This window comes from Pogona vitticeps, chromosome 2, assembly GCF_051106095.1.
Source record: "Pogona vitticeps strain Pit_001003342236 chromosome 2, PviZW2.1, whole genome shotgun sequence".
Classification (NCBI taxonomy): domain Eukaryota; kingdom Metazoa; phylum Chordata; class Lepidosauria; order Squamata; family Agamidae; genus Pogona; species Pogona vitticeps.
The window spans coordinates 60853633-60877908 of record NC_135784.1 but is presented as its reverse complement, the minus strand read 5'-3'; the positions used below and the strand labels follow the sequence as shown (position 1 = coordinate 60877908).

General features: G+C 42.4%; 1 long non-coding RNA gene across 1 annotated transcript in view; it reads left to right on the top strand.

The window, feature by feature from the left end:
• Window positions 1-24276, top strand: part of LOC144586680 (uncharacterized) — a 67596-nt gene that overhangs the window by 3263 nt on the left and 40057 nt on the right. The window lies entirely within an intron of this gene.

The window sequence follows — 24276 nt, the reverse complement described above, 5'->3', positions numbered from 1 at the left end:
GAAGATATGTGGGCGAGAGAGCTGCTTCACTTTTTACCATTCCTGTCCTTGCAGGTATACAGGCCAGTTCCTCCTATAGCCTCCTCCCGAATAGCAGAGAAATGAGAACACCATTAATTCTATCATTTTTTTCCCTATAGCTTATAGATACAAAATGTTTGATTTTAGGACCAGAATCTCTTGGGCATGATGGCCATTGGCTGTGCTGGCTATGAGATTCTGAGAACTGTAATCCAGCAAAACAAACAGTTCCCATCCCTGTTGTAGCTCGAGCCGTAGTTCTCAATGAAAACATCCAAGGGGAAAGCCGTGGTTTATTAATTCAGCTTCATATGTGAAAGTCAATGGCCCATAACCTTATCTGTTGGATTTATAGCACCTCTTCCCATCCACGTGCCTTCTGGTATGAGTTTTTCTCTGTCTTGGTCATATTTGGATTCAATCTCAATAATATAGGATGCCTATGCTTGTTAGCCGCCTGTAGTGGTCCTGAGTTGACTAGATAGGCGGGATATTAAATAAATAAATAAATAAATAAATAAATGCCTCAATTGTATAGCTATTAAAACCTTGAAACCGTTTTGTTTATTCATTTATGACATTTGTCCTTCACCTGTCCTCCAGGAAGGTCAGTGCTACATACATGACTCTTCTTTCCTACTTATCTTCATGACAACTTTGTGAGGTAGGTCAGACTGAGACAGTCTATAGGCTGTAAGCTTTAAGATGAGGGTGAGTGGGGAACTTGAACCAGGATTTCCCATGTCCCAGTCCCACTGCCAGTGCTTGGCTCGTGTGAGTTCCAGAAGTTTTGGCTTTGTGAACATTAGTCGTTTTTTGTCTCAAGTCTCCAGACTTTTTACCACAAGGCTATACTTTCCTGAGGTGGGTTTTTTTTTTTTTTTTTTGGAAGCCGGTTTAAAATTATTTGGTTTAAATGCTTCCTAAAGCACAGAAAAGGTGGCACCCTTTTCAGTTTGTATGAATAACGACTGTGTTGCCTCCTCCTGAATCTAATGATTCAGTTTTAGCTTTGTATTTGGTCATTTATCCGCCTACATTTCTTTTGGTCTCCTAGAGTTGTGTGGCGTCACATGGGCTGGCTCCTAGCCACTATGAATTTTATTTCAATATTATTATTCTTTCTGGTCATTCTACACAATCCTTCATTTCTTTCTGTGAATTTGAATAGACATTTTGCTTGGTTTATGACCATAAGGCATTTGTTTGACGAGCTCATAAAAATAAAGGATTTCATCTCTGGCTTTCAGACTTATAAAATAGCTAAATTTGACTGATATGAACTTCACTGCAAATATTCAATTCAGCTCTAGTTCTCTGCTTATCTACATAGCTCTGTTCTGCGGTTTAATTAGATCTGCCAATTCCATGTTTAAGCAGTGAAATCAGTAACAAATGTCAAGTCTACACTAGGAAACATTTATAGAAATAAAGATCCTTGTACTAGCATTAAAATGGGCCACTCTTGTTGCCGATTTTTAAAAAATGGCTTGGTTTATTTTTAGTGTTTATCTCCAAATATTTTTCTGTTAACACCAAAACGTTGAGCGGCTGGTGGTGAACAAGTAAATAAAACCTGAATCAGACTCCCGTATAGTCATTTATTTGAGCACCTAGGAAATTCATGTTGTCTCATGGTTAGCCTTATGCCTCCGATTCTATAAGGGATAAAGGCACACCTTTTTTAAAATGAAAACCTGGAATCTAGGACCATTAGTGGGTTAAATGGGCACCCAAATCCAGGCAACCACTCCCCCTCTTGCCGGTGAGATAATATGGCAAACCTATTCCTCAGCTCATCAAATTTTAGCAGCCTCCATGCTGAATTATCACTGCCTAATGTCTATGCCCACAAAGCCTTGCTTTTTTGGAAGCCAAACTGAGCCTACCTAAGTATCTTTTAATCAGGAATAGGCAACTTTGGCAGGCCTGGGACCCATTGTGAGCCACACCTGGTCCAGAAACGGCCTAAATAAAAAAATACACCTTGAGGGCCTTGGATGTGCACTTCCAGTTTTTACTTGGGTACAGTATTTTGGGAGGGGGGGTTAAGGGGCATCTGTGCCATTCTCCAACCAGATTTATGGCAAAAACACAGCTCCTGAATGACTCCCAGATGTTTTGTTTCAGTTTTTAGGGGATGGGGGCTCTGTCATGCCCTGTAAGACGACACAAGAAGGCCTTAGATGTGGCCATACTTTCCATACACCTGGTTTAGAGGCTGGTTGAGAACAAAAGTGGGTATTGTACACTACTGTGGATACGTCTTGAGGGTAGAAGGGCATGTTTATAAGTCCACCAAACAATCCTAACTGCCAGCATGAATACAAGCCCCCTGTGCCACCATGATGTTGCTGCACATCTGCCTACATATTGTCATATTATAAACAACATTTGTTCATGAATGAGTTCTCTTTCTTTTGTGTTGAAAGTTTGACTGTTTTTTTTAAAAAAATCTACCTGCAAGTTAGTAGACGGTAACATCTGTGCCGTGCATGCGCCAGCACAGTCTGATTGTGGGTAATCACGAAAATCACTGTATCTGGTACAGGCCAGGGGCTCAGACTGAGGAAGGATTGGCCATGGGGAAAGGTATAACTGACTTTCTTCACATTTCTTTTCTACTTTTAAAAACATATTTTATTATCTCCTCACTTTGGTCGGAGGGACCCAGTGGGCCATTTATCTCAAATATTCAAGGCTGAAATTGATCACCTTACCGCAGAAGCCTCTGTGCTGCAGGGTCAGAAGATCAGCAGTCGTAAGATTGAATCCACGCAACGGAGTGAGCTCCTGTCGCTTGTCCCAGCTCCTCGCCACCCTAGCAGTTCGAAAGCATGCAAATGCGAGTAGATAAATAGGTACCACCTCGGTGGGAAGGTAAAATGGCGTTCCCTAGTCATGCTGGCCATGTGGCAACGGAAACTATCTTCGGACAAGCGCTGGCTCTATGGCTTGAAAACGGGATGAGCACCGCACCCTAGAGTCTGACACGACTGGACTAAAAATGTCAAGGGGAACCTTTACCTTTACTTTTAGGATTAAGAACAATAAACTATCTGTCCTGCAGGGTTTATTGTTTTGCTAAATTACTTCCACATAGATGGCAAGCATACACATTTGATTTCAACGTGAAAAAGTCTATGATAGAATGTAACAGGAAGGATATTTAAAAGGGAGGGGGATGAATATTCTTCTAGCATGTTCACAACAAAAGCTTCAGTGCCTCTGGTTCCTTTAGGGCAGTGGTCCCCAACCTTGGGCCTCCAGATGTTCTTGGACTACGACTCCCAGAAGCCTTCACCATCACCTCTGCTGGCCAGGATTTCTGGGAGTTGAAATCCAAGAACATCTGGAGGCCCAAGGTTGGGGACCACTGCTTTAGGGAGTCAATCCATCTCTTATTCGGGTACCAATCTGGAGAAGGCTGGAGCAGAACAAGAGCAGCAGGAACATGGCCATTGCTGCTATAGCATCAGCAATGCAGTATGAAGTCTGACAGGAAAACTGGTAAGGAAAGTTTGAATTAACTTTCAAGGAGTAAACAAAAATATTTGCAAAAGTATTGGCTGCTAGAGGATTCAGTAGTTTGCTGGATATTTGGAATTAGTTTTTCCCTCAACTTTTAAGTATATTGGTTCATTTTCTTGTTGGTTGCCTTTTCAAGAGTGCTCATAATGCTGTAAGCTACTTTTTGATTCTAGGTAGAGGTGGTAGAAAGGTTACAAACACATGAAACAAATGATAATTTTTTTTAAAAAAAAATGTTGGCTATAAGTGCCTGCACTTGCTTCCTCCTTTGCAAGAATCTCTGGTGTCGATTCAACCTTGTTCTTTTGTACCCTCTTGTGTCATGCTGTAATTATGGCTCCATCTTGGGTTAAGTTCATCTGCGGAATGGGTCAAACTGTTAGAATAAGACATGTCAGCAAGTGTAGCTTGTCATGACATAGTGCCGCAGGAGTCAAGGGGAAAAAAAATCACTTGCCAACATTCCTATTTCTATAGCAGTTAAAGATAGTGAAGGGACTCTTTCTTCCTTTGAATCTGGTCACCCTACTACTTCTAGCCCAATTATTCTAGCATTCCAGGTCCCTTGTGTTTGTGCAAACATCTTTCTAGATGACCCAGGAGGCTGAATTTCTGTTTATTCCCAGAACAACTGCAGGCTATGAAGAGGCAAGGAAAAAAAAAACCCACAAAAAAAAACCACACACAAAAAAGCATGCTGCTTCCACATATCTTTGCTAATTAACGGGCATCCAGAGGGACTTCAGCTAGAGCTGTAGCAGTCATTATCCAGCCCTCTGGAATGGATAGAAATTGCCCCACAGGTAGGATATAAAGAGAATGCCACCAGTCTCTGTTACAGTCACTCATTCTTTATGTCCCACCTGGTGCACTGTGATGAGCCAACCTGTTAATAGCATTGATGGTTTTTGCAGTGAGAGCAAACATATAAGGTAGAGCAAGAAAACGGACTTTGTTTCATTTTGCCTTGGAAAACATCACAGGAAATTGTCCCCCAGATAAAATACTGTATTTTTCTGTGTATAAGATGATACTTCTGTCTAAAATATTTAGGTTAAAAATTGAGGGTCGTCTTATACACGGAAGTAAGGAGGGGGAAGGCAGGGATCAAAGTGCTTTGATTCCTGCTTTCCCCCTCCACTTTCTTGTGAAGAAAGAAATTTTGGGTTAGAAAAGTGGGGTGGGGGTCTTACACATAAGGGTGTCTTAAACACAGAAAATACTGTAAGATAAAATACTAGAATTTCTGTGCATAGTCAGAAATAACATTGCTGTAACATCAAGAAAAAAATTGGGTTGATAGATTAATTGTACTTACTGATTAATTTGAGAATTAATGACATAACATGAATGGTCTGAGTGTTGGATCAGGACTAGAGATTTGTGCTGTCAGGTCACCTCCAACTTATGGCAACCCTTTGAATGAGAGCTCTCCAACATGTCCTGTCCTCAATAGCCCTGCTTAGTGCTTGTAAACTCGAGCCTGTGGCTTCGTTTAGGGAGTCAATCCATCTCATATTTGGCCTTCCTCTTTCCCTGCTGCCTTCCAACTTCCCCAGCATTATTCTCTTTTTCCAGAGAATCTTGCCTTCTCATTATGTGTCCAAAGTACAACAGTCTCAGTTTTGATATTTGCATCCACAGGTAGTTCAGGCTTGATTTGATCTAGGACCCATTTGATCATCTTTATGGCAATCCAGAGTATCTGCAAAACTCTCCTCCAGCACCACAGTTCAAATGAATAAATTTTCTTCCTGTGATCTTTCTTCACTACCCAGCTTTTATATTTGCATATAGTAATTGGGAATACTGTATAATACAGTAGTGTGGATTAGCTTGATCTTGGTTGCCAGTGACATATCCTTACACTTTCTTCCAAGTCTCAGTCCTTATGGTGTGAATGCTGTTATCTGTTCAGTTTGATGATCGAACCATGGTACAGAATATCTTTTAATAATTTGGATTTCTTCATTGGCAGCATTAAAGTTATGCAATTCTTATGTAGGCATGGTATCCCCGCCCTTAATATTCAGCTGCAATCTTGCTTTTGAAATTTGTTTTGCACCATTTTTCTTTATTGTCTCCCAAATAAAGCACCTCTATGTCTTGAACCAAACACATGATCGTTCCATCTTACTAGGGTATACTGTGGGTAGTGCACCTGCTGAAGTATCAAACCCTGTAGCTTGCCCATGCTATTTCTTTGTCTTTTAGGTTGGCCAAGGCCTAGTCACTACAGCAATCATATACCTTTTTCTTCATCCCATGATCCAAACATCAGGGCTGAGAGACATTCTCTGCTATCATTTCCAACCAAATTATGCTATAAACTCAATTATTTTTTTAAAAATCCTCTGGTTTATGAATGTGGGATACTGTGCTTCTATAGCCACAATTCAAACTGTCAGGAAATAGCTTGATATTGCTGCATGATATTGCGCCTGCATGGCCTGCAGAAAAAAGGATGTCAAGACTTACATAGCAAAGGACATCCAGAACGTTGACAACACCAATGGCAGCAGTCAGTATGGTCTACGGGATACTTTATTTTGTTCACACGTGTCCAAAAACAGCCCTGAGAATCACTTTGTGTTTGGGAAAGAAAAGGAGTAAGGTTTTTGGAATTTTCCTTTGCTTGGTGTCAGTTTGGGAATGATAGTCCCAGACTTAGAGCTGATTTCCCCGTTGAATACTTTTGCCAGTAGGTTGGTTTCAAAATTGTTTACTGAAAACTCTCATGGATGGGAGAAACACAACTACTCTGTGCTTTTGTAATGTAAATATGCTTTGAATATGCCTTACAAAATTGTATGCTAATTCCCTGGAGAAACATGGAAAAATGTCCATTTCTAGAGGACTATAACTTCATTTCTTTCTTTAAAGCAAGCCAGGTTTTTTAAATCTCTTAAAAAAAACTTGTCTCTTGACTCTATGTGATTTTTAATTGCCCTATAGCCTTCCCTGGTGCAGCAATGTATCTACATTAGAACACTCTTGCTGGTTAGCCTTGTGTAACAAAGTCACAATCTTTCCATTTTGAAAGGCCTTTTAAAGGATCAATATTTTATCCCTTGCAATCTAGATTGTTTCCAATTTGGGTGGGGCCAACCACTCTCTTTCAAGTTAAGTAAGAGTGGTATTTCAATTTATTCGATCTATTTTAAGCCTTTGAATGTTTGTGGTTGCTTGTTTTTGCATGAGGGAGACCAGTTTTACTTTAAAAAGTCATAACTTGGAAATCTTTTGCCCATGGTGTGTGTGTGTGTGTGTGTGTGTGTGTGTGTGTGTGTGTGTGTGAGAGAGAGAGAGAGAGAGAGAGAGAATGAATGTGTGTGTGTTCAGAGGAATTAGAACTTAAAACTGAAAATTTTTAATTTCCAGCTACCAGTACCTGCCAAAGTTTGCATGCCTTGTAACTGAGAAGTCTGTATGCCTCTGGAGGCACTCTTTAATTCCCTCTGACAGCCCCTCTTTTTAAATTAAAGCCAAACATTCAGAACTTTGTTGCAGAATGGAATTACACAAGAGATGAACTAATTGCCAGATGTTGTTAATTTAACTCTGATCTGTCACCAAATAGAGAAATTAAAAAATAATGGAAGAAAACCCAAAGTGGTTGTTTGTTCAAGTTGATGCTCTGTTAAGTAGCTGACAAGGATAGAACAGAGCAGGGTATTCTTGTGCTAGACAGCTGTGTAGGCCAAGCCACTTTAAGCAATGAACTGTGGCATTTCCTCCTGAGGGGGGCAATCTGCAGTGGCTTCCAAGGTGAGCAAGGAAAACATCACAGCAGCCATCTGTGGCTTGTCATTTGGCATTGCCAGCAGCTAATCCACTTTATATGGATGAAACATTTCTAGTGGACTGGTGATTCAGGAGGAGCAAAAAAATAAGAGTAGCAGAATGTCAAATTACTCACATGTTCTAGGAATGTCACTGAAAAATATCTGGAAGTTGAGTCATGGCAACTGGACTTCTTCCTTATTAAGCTGAAACATTTCTCTACTCATCCAAGTAGCTTCTTCAGTCTGAGGAGAGTTGGCAGGAGACCCCGATATATCTGATATATCCTCCCCATTGACCCAACTTCCAGATAACCTCACCTGAAGAGTCTTCACAGATATTCTTGAAAAATGTACAAAAATGTATTATCTCAGGATGATTTGTGCACACTTAGAGTGACAAGGAAGTGGAGCAAGGAAGTGCTCTTCAACCCCGGGTTGGAACAGCATCACAATGGAGACTTTGGCATTTGTGGTGTTAAATTTTTTCCCCAGTGATTTCTATTGAGGAAAGGGAAAATAGAAATCAAGCCAGTAGCCTAAGCTGCTGACATCACTGGAGGTGAGTGACAGCCAAATCCTCCAACAAAACTCAAGATTTCCCTTAGATGTTCCAAACACTGAGGTGACAGGGATTATGATCTGGAAGATTATTTTGTTGTTGTTGTTGTTCTCTCACTAAACTTAGTTTACTATATGTGTTATCAGGGAAGGATTATAGTTGTATGATTGAGTGGATAGATGACACAATTAAGGCATTGTGGCCCCCCTCCAAGGTCATAGCCAATTGGATATCAATTTTATCAATTCATTAATCAGTGTTGAATATAATTTTCTGAAGTTTTGATAATTGATCACATCAGGAATAGGGATAGTAGGTTGGCTCCACCCTTTGGGAGGGTGGGGTAGGTTTAGCCCAGGACGTACATAAATATTAAATGACAGGTTGATTGTGTCCATCTCTGTTGTTAGGGGAACAGTGTAGTATTTAGATGTGACTGGGCAGCATCTGGAAAGGGTTTTTTATTTTTAAAAAAGAGAGAGGTTTTTTATCTGTATAATATACATTAGTTTTGGCCAGTTTACTGCCTGACTCCTATTGGGGTAGTTGAGAATAATTAGTGTTCTTTGAACTTGAGGAGTGCACAGGTAGCTTGTTTCAAGCTGTTTGTGGTGATCGGATGTGTAAATGTTTGAGTTGGGTGGTAACAATGGCTTCAATGGCTTCAAGGAAGGGCCAAGGTAATAAGAAGGGCAAGAAGCATGCAAAGAACTGTGCAGCTTCTCAAGTTTTGCCTCCTCAGTCATCCTCAAAGAAGTAGTCTTGGCCTATTTGGCAACAGCTGCAAGACAAAATTTTGGCCTTAGAAGTCGAGACAGCGGCACAAAAGGTCCCACAACATAGCATGGCACAACCACACCATTCTGCTAGGGAGGTCAAAAGCCATAAGAGGGCTAAGTTTAAGGCCATGGTGGAAAATCTAATGTATTGTTTTGCTGCTCTAGAGGCAGATTGGCAGGTCGCTGGGCTGTCCAGGAGGGAATCAGATGCATACACGGGAACACCACAGCTTCAGAGCAAGGATGAGGAGAGAGAGCCGCAGACCTTGGAGGTGGCTGGAGTGTTGGCAGCAGCTAGGAGTCGGCAGGAGGCAATTGAAGAGGTGGCAACAGGTTACCAACTTGGTAGAGAGGAGCATGATGTGCCGTCGCTTATGTCATCAGGTGAGCTGGCGGTTGCACTGGACATCCTGCAATATTGTCTGCCTGCCTGGCCATGGCCCAGCAGTGGCCAAGGTAGTTCACCATTTGACACACCATGTGACACACAGGGATTTAGGGCCCCAAACACTCCTTAGCCTAGTACAAGTACTCAGTTCGGAAACTGGGTCGCTGCATATCTGCAAGTTACATTTCTGGCTCCGACAAGTTTGACACCTGGCATGGGGGTTTGGCCCTACCCATCAGTACCTGACACCGGTTACAACTTTGTCCCTTTAAAGGCTTTGCCATTCAGGGATCATGCTATGCCATTGGGCGATCACCTCATCCCAGCGACCAAAGAAAAAATATAGAGAGGACAATATGTTGACCTTTTTGAAATCCTGAATAGAAATGTAGAGAAGAAGGATCTTGAAAAGGAGGACAAAAGAGATAAAGAGAAGCGTAGGAGGCGTAGGCTGGACTGGACATGGGCAAACTGCTCCCTGATTTCCTAATTTATGCTGGGGTAGTAGTGAAGGCTCAGCCTTGGAGAGCTCAGTCATTGTTTCAGTATCCCAATTTGATATACAGGGCATACGTAGACTTTGCTGGGCAAGCATGGTTATTTCATGCTGGATCGTTTCGTATGAGAAGTGTGATTGTATAGCCCAGGAAAAGATTAATAAAGAGGTTAAAGAAGGTAGAGTGTTGGGTGTGACAAACCCAGACCTACTGGGATATGCCACAGTTTCACTAAGCTGCCACCAACCATTCCCTATAAGAAGTCACACAGACCAGGGATGGATTTTTAAACAAATAAAAGAACAAGGTTTATTTACATAACACACAGGGAAAATAAAATGATTAAGTGAATAAGATACAGTAACGTGGCTTAGTCTCAATCATACATACACACAGTTTGGTTCACACAGAACACTTAACTTGAAGCACAGACCCTGAACCTATCAGTTCTGGCTAACCATACAGACACCTGAACCTATCAGGTTGGTACTAACTGACACACAGTAGTACCCTGTCTGACACACAGACTCCCACTCAAGCTTCTTCTCTCAGCTCTCCCCACACACGCTCCACATATATATACAGTACAGCCCCTCCTCCTGATGTCCCGCCTTCCACTCCCCATAGGATGGAACTTTCCCTCCAAACCCATGACAGACAGGTAACATCAGTGCTGTATGTAACACCTCCCCTCTTTATAAGTTGTTTTGTAGGGGGAAAGCTAAGGTGCTTTTCACCAAAAAACAACCTGGACCCAAAACAAACAAAAACAGTCATATAATAACATACAATACCATACTTACTTATACTTACATTCTAAGTTAACCCTATCAATTAGGCATTTAAACAATAACATTTACAATACATCCAGTTACCTTTATTCATACAAACCAACATGTTTAATAAACAGACACATTTGACTTTTTGTCATCAAAATATATACATAGTCCATGTTTCTTTCGCCGTCTTCATTCTTCAGGTCTTCTTGACAAGGCGTCAGCCACACAGTTCACTGACCCTCTGACCACCTTCACTTCAAAGTCATAGTCTTGCAGATTTAAAGCCCACCTCATAAGTTTGCTATTGTGGGTTTTCATTGTCTTTAACCATTGCAGTGGTGAATGGTCAGTGCACAGAATAAAATGTCTTCCCCAGATGTAAGGCTTGGCCTTCTGGATCGCGTAGACTATGGCCAGGCACTCCTTTTCCACGGTTGCCAAATGTCTCTCACCTTTCTGGAGTTTCCTACTCAGGTAGGACACTGGATGCTGGTCACCATTCTCATCCTCCTGGCAAAGAACTGCTCCTACCCCGCTGTTAGACGCATCGGTGTAGACGATGAACTCCCGGTTGAAGTCTGGAGCACGCAGCACTGGATAGTTGATGAGCGCCTCCTTCAACCTCCGGAACGCCTCCTCACAGTCGCTGGTCCACGGGATGCGGTCATCAGCCTTCTTCCTCGTCAGATCGGTCAGCGGAGCCGCAATCTCGCTAAACCTCGGGATGAACTTTCTGTAGTAGCCCACCAACCCAAGAAATGATTTGACTTTTCTCTTGGTGTTGGGCCTGGGCCAATCACGAACTGCTTCTATCTTGGCCTCGAGGGGTTTTATCACTCCTCCCCCTACTATGTCACCCAAGTATTTTATTTCTGGGCTACCCAGCTGACACTTGCTCGCCTTTACTGTTAGCCCTGCTGCACTTAACCTCTGCAGCACTAACTCCAGGTGTTTCAGGTGATCTTCCCAGGTATTACTGAAGATCCCTATGTCGTCAATGTAGGCCACAGTAAAGTCACTGAGCCCTGCCAAGGTCTGGTCCATCAGCCTTTGGAATGTGGCTGGTGCATTTCTGAGACCAAAGCTCAGGACTCGAAACTCATAGAGACCAAAAGGGCTGCAAAAGGCGGTCTTTTCTTGATCCCTGGGATCAATTCTTAATTGCCAATATCCCTTTACCAGGTCCAATGATGAGATGAACCGACAACCCCCTATGGTTTCAATCAGGTTGTCTAGCCTGGGCATTGGGTAGGCATCAGGAGTGGTTACGCGGTTTAATTTCCTGTAATCTACACAAAACCTAATGCTCCCATCAGGCTTGTCCACTAGGACTATCGGAGAGGACCAAGGACTAGAAGAGGGGACGATTATGTTCTCCCTAAGCATCTCGTCCAGCTCCTTCCGCACCTTGTCCCTATAGGGTCCCGTTACTCGGTATGGGGATACTGCCTGCGGGGGTGCATCCCCTGTGTGGATCCGATGCATCACTCCCTTCACTATCCCCGGCTTGTTGGAAAACACCTGTTGATATTTAATGAGCAGCATTTTTAGTTCTTGCTGCTGGTCTTGGGTGAGTGCAGGACTGATCTTTACCTCCTCTGGGTTGTATTTTACTTCCCCTGTACCCTCCCAGAAGGGTAATTCAGCTTCCTCACTCTCAGCTGCTTTTATCGCAAATAAAACCCTCTGTTCCCCTCTGTAGTAGGGTTTTAGGGCATTCACATGAACCACCCTCCTTGCTTGGTTCTCCTCCTGCTCTATAAGGTAGTTCAGGTCTGACATCTTGGAAATGACCCTATATGGTCCTGCCCATTTGAGCTGCAGTTTGTTCTCTCTGCAGGGCCTAAGCCAAAGCACTTCCTCCCCTGGATTAAAGCGCCTCTCCCTGCCTTCCTGGTCATCCCAAGCTTTCTTTCTGACCTTTTGAGCTGGCAGTGTCTCTGCTGCTAGCTCTAGGTTTCTCTTTAAGTCATTCCTTAAAGTGCCTATATATGTCACCACATCTTGTGGGTCATCCTGGGTGATCTGCTCCCAATTTTGTTTGATCAAATCAAGGGGCCCTTTCACCCTTCTCCCAAATAAAAGTTCAAACGGACTGAACCCGGTACTGGCTTGTGGCACTGATCGATAAGCAAACAAAAGGGATTGCAGCTTCTGGTCCCAATTGTTTGGATTCTCTGCCAAGTAAGCCCTAATCATGCGCATTAGAGTCCCATTGAACTTCTCAGTTAACCCATTACTTTCAGGGTGATAGGCAGTGGTTTCCTTGTGCTTAATTCCACAGATTTGCCATAAGCGTTTCATGAGCTTTGATGTGAACGATGCGCCCAAATCTGTGATTATTTCTGAGGCAAATCCCATCCTGGACATATACCCCACCAAGGCATCTGCCACTGTGTTAGTTTCAATGTTAGTCAAGGGTATGGCTTCAGGGTACCTCGTGGCATGGTCCACAATGGTGAGAATGAACCTGTTCCCCCTCTTTGTGGCCTTGGGCAAAGGTCCCACAATATCCACCCCTATGCATTTGAACGGAGTGTCAATCACAGGCAAAGGGCACAACTTTGCTTTGGTCCTGTCGCGGCTATTCCCCTGCCTTTGACACACATCACATTGTTTACAGAACTCTTTGATCTGCTTCCCTATTTCAGGCCAGTAAAAATTCTGTGTGATTCTCTGCTGTGTTTTGTTCACCCCTAAGTGCGCAGCAAACATGTCAGAGTGCCCCCTTTGTAAGATAATGGGGCGATACTTTTCAGGTACCACTAGCTGACTTCGGATCCCATCTCCCCCTTTTGAGATATTCCTCAGGGTCTCTCTATACAAAATCCCCTTTTTCTCTAGAAATCTCACTGGGGTTTCAGGTGTTAGCTGGGCGTCAGTCACCTGTTCAAAACACTTTTGGAGAGTGGCGTCGGCCTTTTGCTCTTGGCCAAATCGGCTGTCTGTGGTCAAGGTTTCCACCACAGCTTCGGAACTCCCTTCACCTGCTTCCGCCTCTGGCTCATCATTACCCCCCTGAACTGTCCCCGTGGTGGCTTGTGAACGTGTAATCACTAGCACCCGTTTCACATGTTCAGCCAGGTCATTTCCCACGAGCACGGCTGCTGGCAGAGTCGATGAAATCGCTAGCCGCCAAACTCCCCTCCAGCCTTGAAAGTTCACAGGTACCTCCGCTACTGGCAGTGAGATCACCTGTCCCTCAATCCCTGCCACCTTCATGCTCTCATTTGGGATTATATATTCCCTAGGAATAATATCTGGATGGCACAGGGTCACCTGGGAACAAGTGTCCCTCAACCCCCGATACTGATGGTCAAGTATTCCTACGTCCACCCCTGCTGTTTCAAACAACTGAGAATCTGTTCTCACGAGCAAGCAGCGCTTGACCTCCACAAGAGGACCATTTTCCTCAGCCTGATCAGCAGATGTAACTGTTCCAGATTGAGTAGCCATGGCAACAGGCTCCCTCAGTGACAAGGGGCTTTGCTCTTTCTGGACACAGAAAACAGCTTTTGGCTTGGTTCCACTCGAATCCTGAGGCACAATTCCTTTTAGCTGCTTTAATTTCTCACACTCTGAGATTAGATGGCCCTTTCCCTGACAGAAATAACATTTTCTGCTATATTTTGAGTCTTTCTCATCTTGTTTTGGTTTTCCCTCCAAAATCTGAGGTCTTGGTTTCATGTCTGAGGGCTTCCCTTCACCATGGGCCCCTCCCCCTTGCTGGTTTTTCCCTGGTCCCTGAGAGTACTTGCTGTAGGTTTCTTTGGGTTTTCCTACAGATTTCTCCTCACCTAAGGGCTTTCTTATCTGGTAAATAAAATCTGCGATCTCGGCTGCTTCTGCCACAGATTTCAGTTTCCTTTCCCTCACCTGGAATTTCAGTTCCCCATGCAGGACTGAATAGAACTGTTCCAGCGCTATCAAGTCTTTGAGCTGCTGAAAGGTCTCTGTCCCCTCCTGAGATAGCCATTTCTCTAGCAGCCTCACCAATTGGGCCCCCACTTGGGTAAAAGTCTGCTCTGGTTTCTTGGTGATTGACCTGAATCTTTGCCTCAGCTGTTCCGCATTTATCCCATGTCTGGCAAACACCAGTTTTTTAAACTCTGCAAAATCTTTCATCAGTTCCTCTGGCATCTCTGCATAGACTTCTGCAAGGCTGCCACTGATTAAAGATCGCATAATGGTCATCTTCTCAGTTTCCCTTACTGAGAAGTCCACAAACGCTCTTTCCACTAAGGAAAAGAACACCTCAGGGCAATCTCCCTTGTGGTACACAGGGAATTTCTTCAGGTCAGCTTTAGACAATTGGCCTCCCTCAGAATCCCTATTGTTATTATTGTTCTGATTCATCAGTTCCAATTTCCTCAACTCAAACGCCATTTTCTCTCTCTGCAATTCCATTTCCATTCTCTGTCTCTCTAATCTTTCTTCTTTTTCAAATTGCCTTTGTTTCTCTCTTTCCCTTTCCTCCATTTCCCTCACCCTCAGTTCATGCTGTTGGGCTATGAGCAATTTTCTGAGTTCTGGGTTCTGTTCTCCCGTGCTGTCACCCTGCACTGAGCCAAATTCATCCTCAGAACCTTGGTCAACCTGGGGGTCTTTCACTTCACCCATTTCTGCCATTTGGCTTCGAGTCAAGGGCATAATCCCCCCCCCCAGAACAGGCTGCTTTCAAAAGTCAAGCCTCAAAATAAAGCGACCACTTTTTTTTCCTTTTGCCTCAGAACCAGCTTTCTTATAGATTGCTGCTGTTCTTCAGCACTAACTTGCAACAGTTGCGAGCCAGAGTCTACCCCCCTCTGCTAGGCCTCTCAGCAGACAGGCTAGATCACTGCTACTACACAGTTTTGCCTCAGCTTTTTTCCCGCCAAAACAGGCTGCCTCAGAGCTCCCTAATCTAGTCCCCAATCTGAGGTTACACGTTCTTCTACTAGCGCACCTCCCCGTGAGGTACACCTAGAAGATTACCTACGTGCTCTCAGATTGTCCCTGACTAGACCCCCCTTGCTCTGGGCACTCTTGCCAAGGCTTTGCTGGACCACTGGACAACTGGACCAGTCGTATCCCACACGCTGGACACCAATCAATGTGACAAACCCAGACCTACTGGGATATGCCACAGTTTCACTAAGCTGCCACCAACCATTCCCTATAAGAAGTCACACAGACCAGGGATGGATTTTTAAACAAATAAAAGAACAAGGTTTATTTACATAACACACAGGGAAAATAAAATGATTAAGTGAATAAGATACAGTAACGTGGCTTAGTCTCAATCATACATACACACAGTTTGGTTCACACAGAACACTTAACTTGAAGCACAGACCCTGAACCTATCAGTTCTGGCTAACCATACAGACACCTGAACCTATCAGGTTGGTACTGACTGACACACAGTAGTACCCTGTCTGACACACAGACTCCCACTCAAGCTTCTTCTCTCAGCTCTCCCCACACACGCTCCACATATATATACAGTACAGCCCCTCCTCCTGATGTCCCGCCTTCCACTCCCCATAGGATGGAACTTTCCCTCCAAACCCATGACAGACAGGTAACATCAGTGCTGTATGTAACATTGGGACCTTTTCCAAACACTCCATTGGAAAACCTGAGGTTGTTGCCACTGGAATGGTGCCCAAAAAGAACCAGGGAGATTTTAGGCTTATACATCACTTGCCGTACCCAGAGGGAGAATCAGTGAACAATGCCATCCCTCAGGAGCTATGGACGGTGTGATACACCTCATCTGATGAGGCGGTTCATATGGTCCGGAGGTGTGGTATAGGGGCAGAGCTTTTGAAATGTGATGTTAAATCAGATTTTTGTATTCTACCTGTCCATCCCCAGAATTTTGATCTACTGAGTTTTCATTTTCAGGTCTTTTATTACATAGATAGGGCATTGTCTATGGCCTGTTCCATTTCATGCATGACATTTGAGCATTTCAGTTTGTTCCTGGAATGGAAGCTCAGATGTAGAGTAGGTTGCAAGAACACGGTCCATTCTTTGGATGACTATCTTTTTTGTGGGGAAGGGAACACCGGAAGGTGCAAATTCATTCTAGAAGTCTTTCAGCCAATGGTGAGTGAGTTAGGTCTACCCTTAGCCAAAGAAAAGACAGAGGGACCAGCTACGTCCCTTACGTCCTTGGGAATAGAGTTAGACACAACGCAACAGACGTCCAGATTGTCAGATAGTAAATTGAGAGACCTTAAGGTGTGGATTAGTCTGATATTACGAAAAAGAAAGATGTCGTTGAGAGAGTTGCGGAAAACAGTAGGTCATCCAAACTTTTTATGGAGGGTGGTGGTGCCAAGTCATGCATTCCTGCATAGGTTATGCGATGCAATGAAAGGTCTCGATTGCCCTTTCCATAGAACGAGAGTTACATGGGGCATGAGATAAGATTTATAAGTTTGGAGCCGGTTTTTAGCTGAATTCAACGGGATATCCTTTTGGAGGTCCAAGATGAATCTTAGGGCTGAGTTCCAGGTCCAGACAGATGCAGCAGGTTCCTTAGGTTTTCGAATCTATTTTAAGGGCAGATGATGTGACGAGCGGTGGCCTGAGGAGTGGCATCACTTGGGCATCACCATGGATTTGACATTCTTGGAATTTTTTAAAATAGTCAGTACCCTGTGGCTTTGGGTACACAAATGGGCCAATTCGGTGGTGCATTTCTGGTGTGACAATCAAGTAGTGGTTTACATTGTAAACAGCCTCACCTCGCACACATCATGCCATTGGTGCGCACATTCATATTGCGCGCTCTGAGATACAATATTTTAGTTCAGGCACGGCACATTCCAGGCCTCGATAACAGTTTAGCTGATGCAATATCACGCCAACAGATCAATCGGTTCAGGGAGATCCAGGAGCTAACGAATTCCCAGAGTCTCTTCCCCCAGAGGTCTGGCAAATTGGCGTTTTGATGCGGAAAGAGTGATAGGTTTGGCCCTGGCTCTTAAGCTTTTTGAGGGGGTATTCAGCTGTCACTTTCTCTCTCTCTCTCTCTCTCTCTCTCTCTTTATTACCAAGAACTCAGTGTAAACACATTTTCAATCATAGGCCATCTTTTCATCCTTGAGTTTTGAATAGAATAAGAAAGAACTGCTGTGATGTTGCTCCACTCATAGGGCTCTGCCCTGTAGCCACATCCAAGTAGAACAAATGCCCCTGACTTGGTCCATTTTTGCATATTTGTCCAAACACAGTGAACACACCTAATGAATGCATTAGCTAGTACTGTAAGTCATTTCCCCAATCCGGAGATTGCCTTTGACCTTGCCAACTGGGATATCCACCGCCCAGAACATTCAGAAGGCTCTCCTTTACATAATTTCATCATCAGAATTTTTTCATATGGCCTTAGTGCTCCTCCTACAGGGAAGCGGGATATTTGGAGGGGCACAAACCGGTTGATGAAACCATCTGTATTTTTTTTTTCTTCAAAAGCCCACACAGGAGAAAAAGTTACTTCTTATATTGCTTACTGAAGTGCCAAGGGTCACCAAGAACAGGTTCTGAGATTCTATTCTCTGAGCTTTGTATGTGGACTTTGCAACATGGTCTTGTCTTTGGACAAGGTGAAACCTGAGAATTCCTTATACAGCCAGTCTTGAAGGCCCTAAATGCTATTCCTGTCCCCAGGATAGATCCAAGAAGGCTCAGCTTGCTTATGAGATATATTTGGTTTTTGAACACAGAGAATGGCTTTGTTTAATAGATTTCTCCTCATGTTAGGGCAGCCTTTTCATGTTTTGTCTTTTTAGCTCCCTGAGAATTTATGCCCTAATGGCCTCCCCGCATTGTTGGGCATTGCTTTAAAGTAGGCTTCACTGCATTACTTGCCTCAATTCAGAGAAAATCAATTCCTTTCCCCAGCTATGGTGGACAAATACATCTTAAATGTATTCCAAATAGAAAGTAATAAATCTGTATTATTTGGAGAAGATTTTTGTCAGTCTCCTATCATCTGCTGTGATTTCAGTACACATCAGCCGTCTGAAGCTGGAAACTACAAGCAAAAGAGCAAAGTCTCCCCCCACCTAAAAAAAAACATTTATCAACTATCTTGTGAAACAGGAGGTAAAAAAACAAACCAAGAACAAAATATAGTGTTCTTATTCTGGCCTTGCCAGACTCTTCTTGCTAGATTGCAGCTGGACATTTTAAAGGGATCTTCCTGAATCACACTAAGAGTGATCCGAGTTTGAAAGCAGGCATCTGGGTGTAGGGATGTTTGAGGAATCAGATTTCAGTCTGAGAGTTGACAGACTTATCTGGGTATCCACTTGGCGCCAGATAGTCGATGCAGTGGATGCAATTTGTGCCCCAGAACTTCATGCTGAGGGACAGCTGCATGACCTTTCCCAGTATGCTCATTTGAAAGGGGCACAAAGAAAAATGTTAACATTTCAGACATGTAAAAAAAACAACAACCATGCCCTATCCCATCTAAACATGCTTTGGTCATAGGATCAAGGGAATATGGTCACACCATATGTTAGCTGAATGATTCTACATACTGCAGTCAAAGAAGTAGTGTTTCCAAGCTTTGAAATGGATGCAGGGGTAACATGCTTCCATCCTAGAGTATTTCTTAAGAAGTTGCTCTAAGCATAAGGGGCACCATGTCTAATTGAGGCCATCCATGAAATTTACAGTGGGTGAATCAGATCAACAACTGATGGAATAAATGCCATAGGAAAAGACCAATGCAACAGGCAGAGCCTGGCCCCCTTCCTTTTGCTCCTGTAAAATATCATTGGGGAGAGAGGGAACCTAGCCTCACAATGAATGTGGTTAGAAACATCTGCCTACTTTGTTGCTCACTGCCTATTGTGGTGGGCAAACAGGTGTAGCCAGCTAGTGAGCTATTGCTGTTGTTTGCTGGCTGGATAGCTCAGTGATTTGGGTATCTAGACGTGGAGCTAGAGGTTGGGAGTCCAATGCCTCACTGTGCATCATAGAAAAGCCAGCTTGTGTGACTGTGGTCAAGCTGCACAATCCTAGGGCACCCTCAGAAGAAGAAAATGGGAAACTACTTCTGAGTACTCTCTACATAGAAGACCATGAAAAATGTCGCTGTAACACAATCCAAATATACCCAATTCACTCTTGGACACAATTCAGAGATTTAGTTCATCCAGTGAAGACCTGATCTGATTCAGACATGAATCCGTATCCTAATTAAGAAATTGGAACCTTCACATTGCCCATTCCATTTGCTTTTGGAAATTAAAATTGCTTCAACATTTTTTGGTAATTTCATTCATATACACGAAATTTGGAGATATGGTAGCTCCTCAGGAAGGATTATTCCTAAAAGACAAAGACGCCCAGGATATTTTTGTGTGTATGCTGTCCACTTCTACATTATTCTTTATTAATGACAAGAGTTAATACATGAAATTTGGGGGCGCTGCAGCCTCTTAAGAATTGGACATTCCCAACATTTATAAAGCTATATCTAGGGGTTTTGTGATATCCCCCTTAAGTAGAGATGGGTATGAACAGCCAGCTTGGTGATTCATTTAGTGGCCGAACAGCTGTTTGGCACTTCAAAGCTCTGCCCCCTCTGGCAGGAACCCAGTTTGTGCCCATTTCTACCCTTAAGTATATGTAAAGTTTGCCAATATGTATCCTGCTTTTTTAACACTCTAGTAGTATCTGTGATTTGTGAGTGTTGCTACTGCACTAACTCTATAAAATCAGAGTAAACACACTCAAGAATGAATCTGTGAAGATTCTCAGTCATCCAGGTGAGGTTATCTAGAAGCTGAGTAATAGCAACTGAATCAACTTCCAGATATTCAAGAATGATGTGTACAGATATAACCTTAAAAAACAATAGCCACAATGGGTCTGTGGGGACTATAAAGGAGTAAGGGAAGTGCCACTATCAAATAAAATTACTTAAACAGTGAGACTAACACAATATCTTGTTTAATTAACCTGCAAATCTAAAGAGTAAGGAAAGACAGGATTAGACTTGGGGGGAAATTAGGAAAAAAAGAAGTGAAGTTCAGATACTAATACAATGAACGGAGGAGAAACAAAAGGTACACTAAAACCAAAAAAGTTCTTTCAGAAATATCTATCAGAGGGTACTACTGAGATTCCTGCTCAAGCCATATTGGAAACTGGAGGGGTGAGATGAGGATAACAGATAACTCTTACTACCTAAAGCATCAAGAGTGAGGAGGACAGAGGATTAGGCTAGACTATTCAGATTAACTAGACAAAAGGTTTGAAAGTGAAGAGACAAAGGCTCATAATAATCAAGACACTCAACAATCACTAAGACAATCATTGCAAAACAATCACTGCAGTTTTTTCAATGATTTATAAAAGCTAAACAAAAGAGTGAGAAAACTGAATCAATAACATCACACAATCTTGTCCAAGATTCTAAGCTATGAATGAGTGAAGCCCAGATCCTTTCATCCCTCTGTCCATCATGCTGCTTTGCAGTTTTACTTATGTCGTGCTATTTTGCCATATTTTTGAGGCATTTTTCTTTTAATGCCACTCATGAATCATGAAGCAAAAAAACAAAACAACCAAAAATACCCCCTCAAAACAACACAAAGAAATGACCACAAAGCGAAGGAAGGAAGGAAGGAAGGAAGGAAGGAAGGAAGGAAGGAAGGAAGGAAGGAAGGAAGGAAGGAAGGAAGGAAGGAAGGAAGGAAGGAAGGAAGGAAGGAAGGAAGGAAGGAAAGAAAGAGGCTGTTTTGTGGTTCATTTCAAAGTTCTTTGAGGAAATGTGGTTGACTAGAATGAAACAAAAAGCAAACTATTATTGGCATTGACGATTCATTTCATTTTTGGGTGTGTCATCTCTAGCTGGACAGCCTGGTGCTACTTAACCAATTCCCTAGGCAACACTGAAAACATTGTGTTGGATTGATTGTCAAGTCAGGTAGGCAACAATGGAGCTCCAAGTCACTGATAATTCAAGGATGTGCACCAGACATACAATTGAACAACATACAGTGCATCCCACTAATGCTGCTATGTTCTGGACTTCACTGGGCTGTGGAGAACTGATCCCTAATGACTTTTATAAATGCCAGCCAAGCATGTACTGTTTTAAGTAAGAAAACATACTGAATTCTGTTTGCAGATACCCTGTGGAGCATATTCCATTTTGAAAGCAGGATGTGTTGATATGAATGCTCTTTACAAAGCCAAGTAACAGTGAATGTTCCCATTGGACACATCCCATTTCCCAGATGAAATGTTCCCAGTGCTACTTTGCATTTTCCATCACCAAATCTTTGGAGAGTTCATCGCATTTTATACTGATCACATTTCCTAGCATACATGCATTTGGGAACTCCACTGTGTTCCCAGCACAAAACTCCGTAGGAGCTGCACGGCAGTATCCAATATTTATTTATTTATTTATTTATTTATTTATTTATTTATTTATTTATTTATTTATTTATTTATTTATTTATTTATTTATTTAATTAATTAATTAATTAATTAATTAATTAATTAATTATTTAATTAATTAATTAATTAATTAATTAATATGCCGCCCACACTACCCAAAGGTCTCTGGGTGGCTTACAGCATTTAAAATACAATAAAGTTATGTAGCAATTAAAATACAATTAAAATATATATAAAATTGCCATCGGACCCACAGCTAATATTATTTCAGTAATAATGAGTAAGAGAAGCAAGGACGGGTTTCCTGTAGCATTGGTTTCTGTGAACTGTCCTGCTTTTGGAAAACTGAACCAGAAACAAACAAACCAAAAAGGAAAAAAGCAAAGCAGAAAAGACGAACAAAATAACTGAGTATTGATTAATCATTGCTATGAGTCAAGATATTGATAAATAAGGTCACCAGGTCAGCAGCATCTCATAAACTGAGATTTTAGGGCCAAAATCCGAGACCAAGGTTGGATCCTAATGATGTCATGTGGAGAGGGTGGGTAAGGGAAACTATGGGAGGAGAACCAGAACACATGTGCAAACACATCAGCCACTGAGCCTGGACACCAGTGGTGAAGGAGTGAAGATGGATACCCAGGCTTTAAAAACACCTCACAAACAAAAATAATTTGTTTTGCTGCATTTTATCCTCCTTTTTTAAAAAAAGCACTACTTGTGCTGTATTATTCAGTTCTATGCCCTTAGCCCTGACATTCTAATAATCATATGTTAGATGATAGGCTAATATGTTTTCTCCTCTTTGTATAATGTGTGGAACAGTCCTTGGTTATGGTTGTTGTGGGTTTTTCGGGCTCTTTGGCTGTGTTTTGAAGGTTGTTCTCCTAACGTTTCACCAGTCTCTGTGTCCGGCATCTTCAGTGGACAGCACTCTGTGCTCTGGTGTAGTTTGCTTGGGAGTTAAGTATTTATGGCTGCGAGACAGGCTTTTGTCCTTTTCAGGAGATGGGTGATTAGCGTGTCTTGTTGTGGGTGTATTGTTATGATAAGGAGGAGAGATTATCTGCCACTGTGATTGATGGGTGTCATTAGCTGGTCTTTTTTGTGTAGTGATCCCCGGTCCTTGTGGCTGGGTAGAGTTCGTTGACCTTTTGCATGCTGTATTTTTCAGAGCTGGGAGCCAAGTTTTGTTGAGTTTCAAACTTTCCTCTTTTTTGTTGAAGTTCTGCTGGTTCTTGTGGATTTCACAGTTCGGCTGGGGCTTGCAGATTTCCTTGGTTAATTTATCCAGTATATAGATTTATTTATTTAGATCACATAACTCATGATGCAATTGTAATTATTCAAAGTTTTGTTTCTCTGGTTTGCAACCACTTATGTGAGCTGGAATGATCCCTTTTTAGAACAATGTTCTTCCAATAATAACACAAATATCAGCTCCCTGTTCAGAAGCATTCCCATGCCAAATATGGCCCTTCTAAATATGGCTTGTCCTACATACATTTGAGACACATGTGAAGTGTTGTTAAGAACCAGAGAGTTGCCCTTTAAAACTGGCACTTCGTTATTTGGTTGGTCTGCCTTTCAAAAAAGTCTTTCTGTTCATCTGGTGGCTTCAAAGACAAAAATAAGCCAGTTCTTCTTGGGTATGAGTCCAGTTGTAAAAAGAGAGAGAGAGCAGCCTTCTGTCCTGCCTTGTCCATCATCACCCACTCATAGATTTGATACATCAGATGGTGGAAATTTTAGTACTGTTGGCTGGTTTGTGGTTGCATAAATATAACTTTATTTTCAATTCTGATGCTTCTGAATCAAAGCAGAGTAAAGTTTCAAAGCCAAATGAGCTCGCGACATTCTTTTTCAAAAGGAATTTGTTGTGTTACTCATTACTATGTGACAGTCAGATGGTCAGTGTCATTACTTACAGGGCCATTTAGAAAAGCTCCCCCTTTTTATTGCACCTTATAATCAAGTTGTGGTCCTGTTGCATTGTAGCACACTGGAAAAATATACAAAAATAGTATCTGATACATCACTGGCATTTTTTATTGAAAAATACAACTATACTTCCTTTGCCACTTGTGTTTTGTCTCCAAAGAAGTTGTCGATGGGTGCTATGTTTATACTTTGGTCTAGAATCTCCATAAAATTCGGTTCCATCCTTGCTTTGACGTACAAAGCACTGATTTCCTTTGAGGTGTCTTGTCACCATGCCAGATAACTTATCTGTGTTGTGTGTAACCTGGTTCCAAACCTAGTGAGGCTAAAATGCAGATTGCAAGTCTAATCATCTGACCCGGAGAACCGATGAGAAAGTCAAGGGTTCATCTCTTCAAAGCACACCATCTTCGCAGGTAGCTTCTAGTAGCCTTTACAGCCTAATAGCGTCTTCCAGCCTTTCTCTTCTCACAGAAGCACCAATTATGCATCTTTATCCTGTTGATGTGATCTATATTCCTTTTATAGTTCATCATCGGCATAGTCATTGTATTGTGTTGTCAAGTCACTTCCAG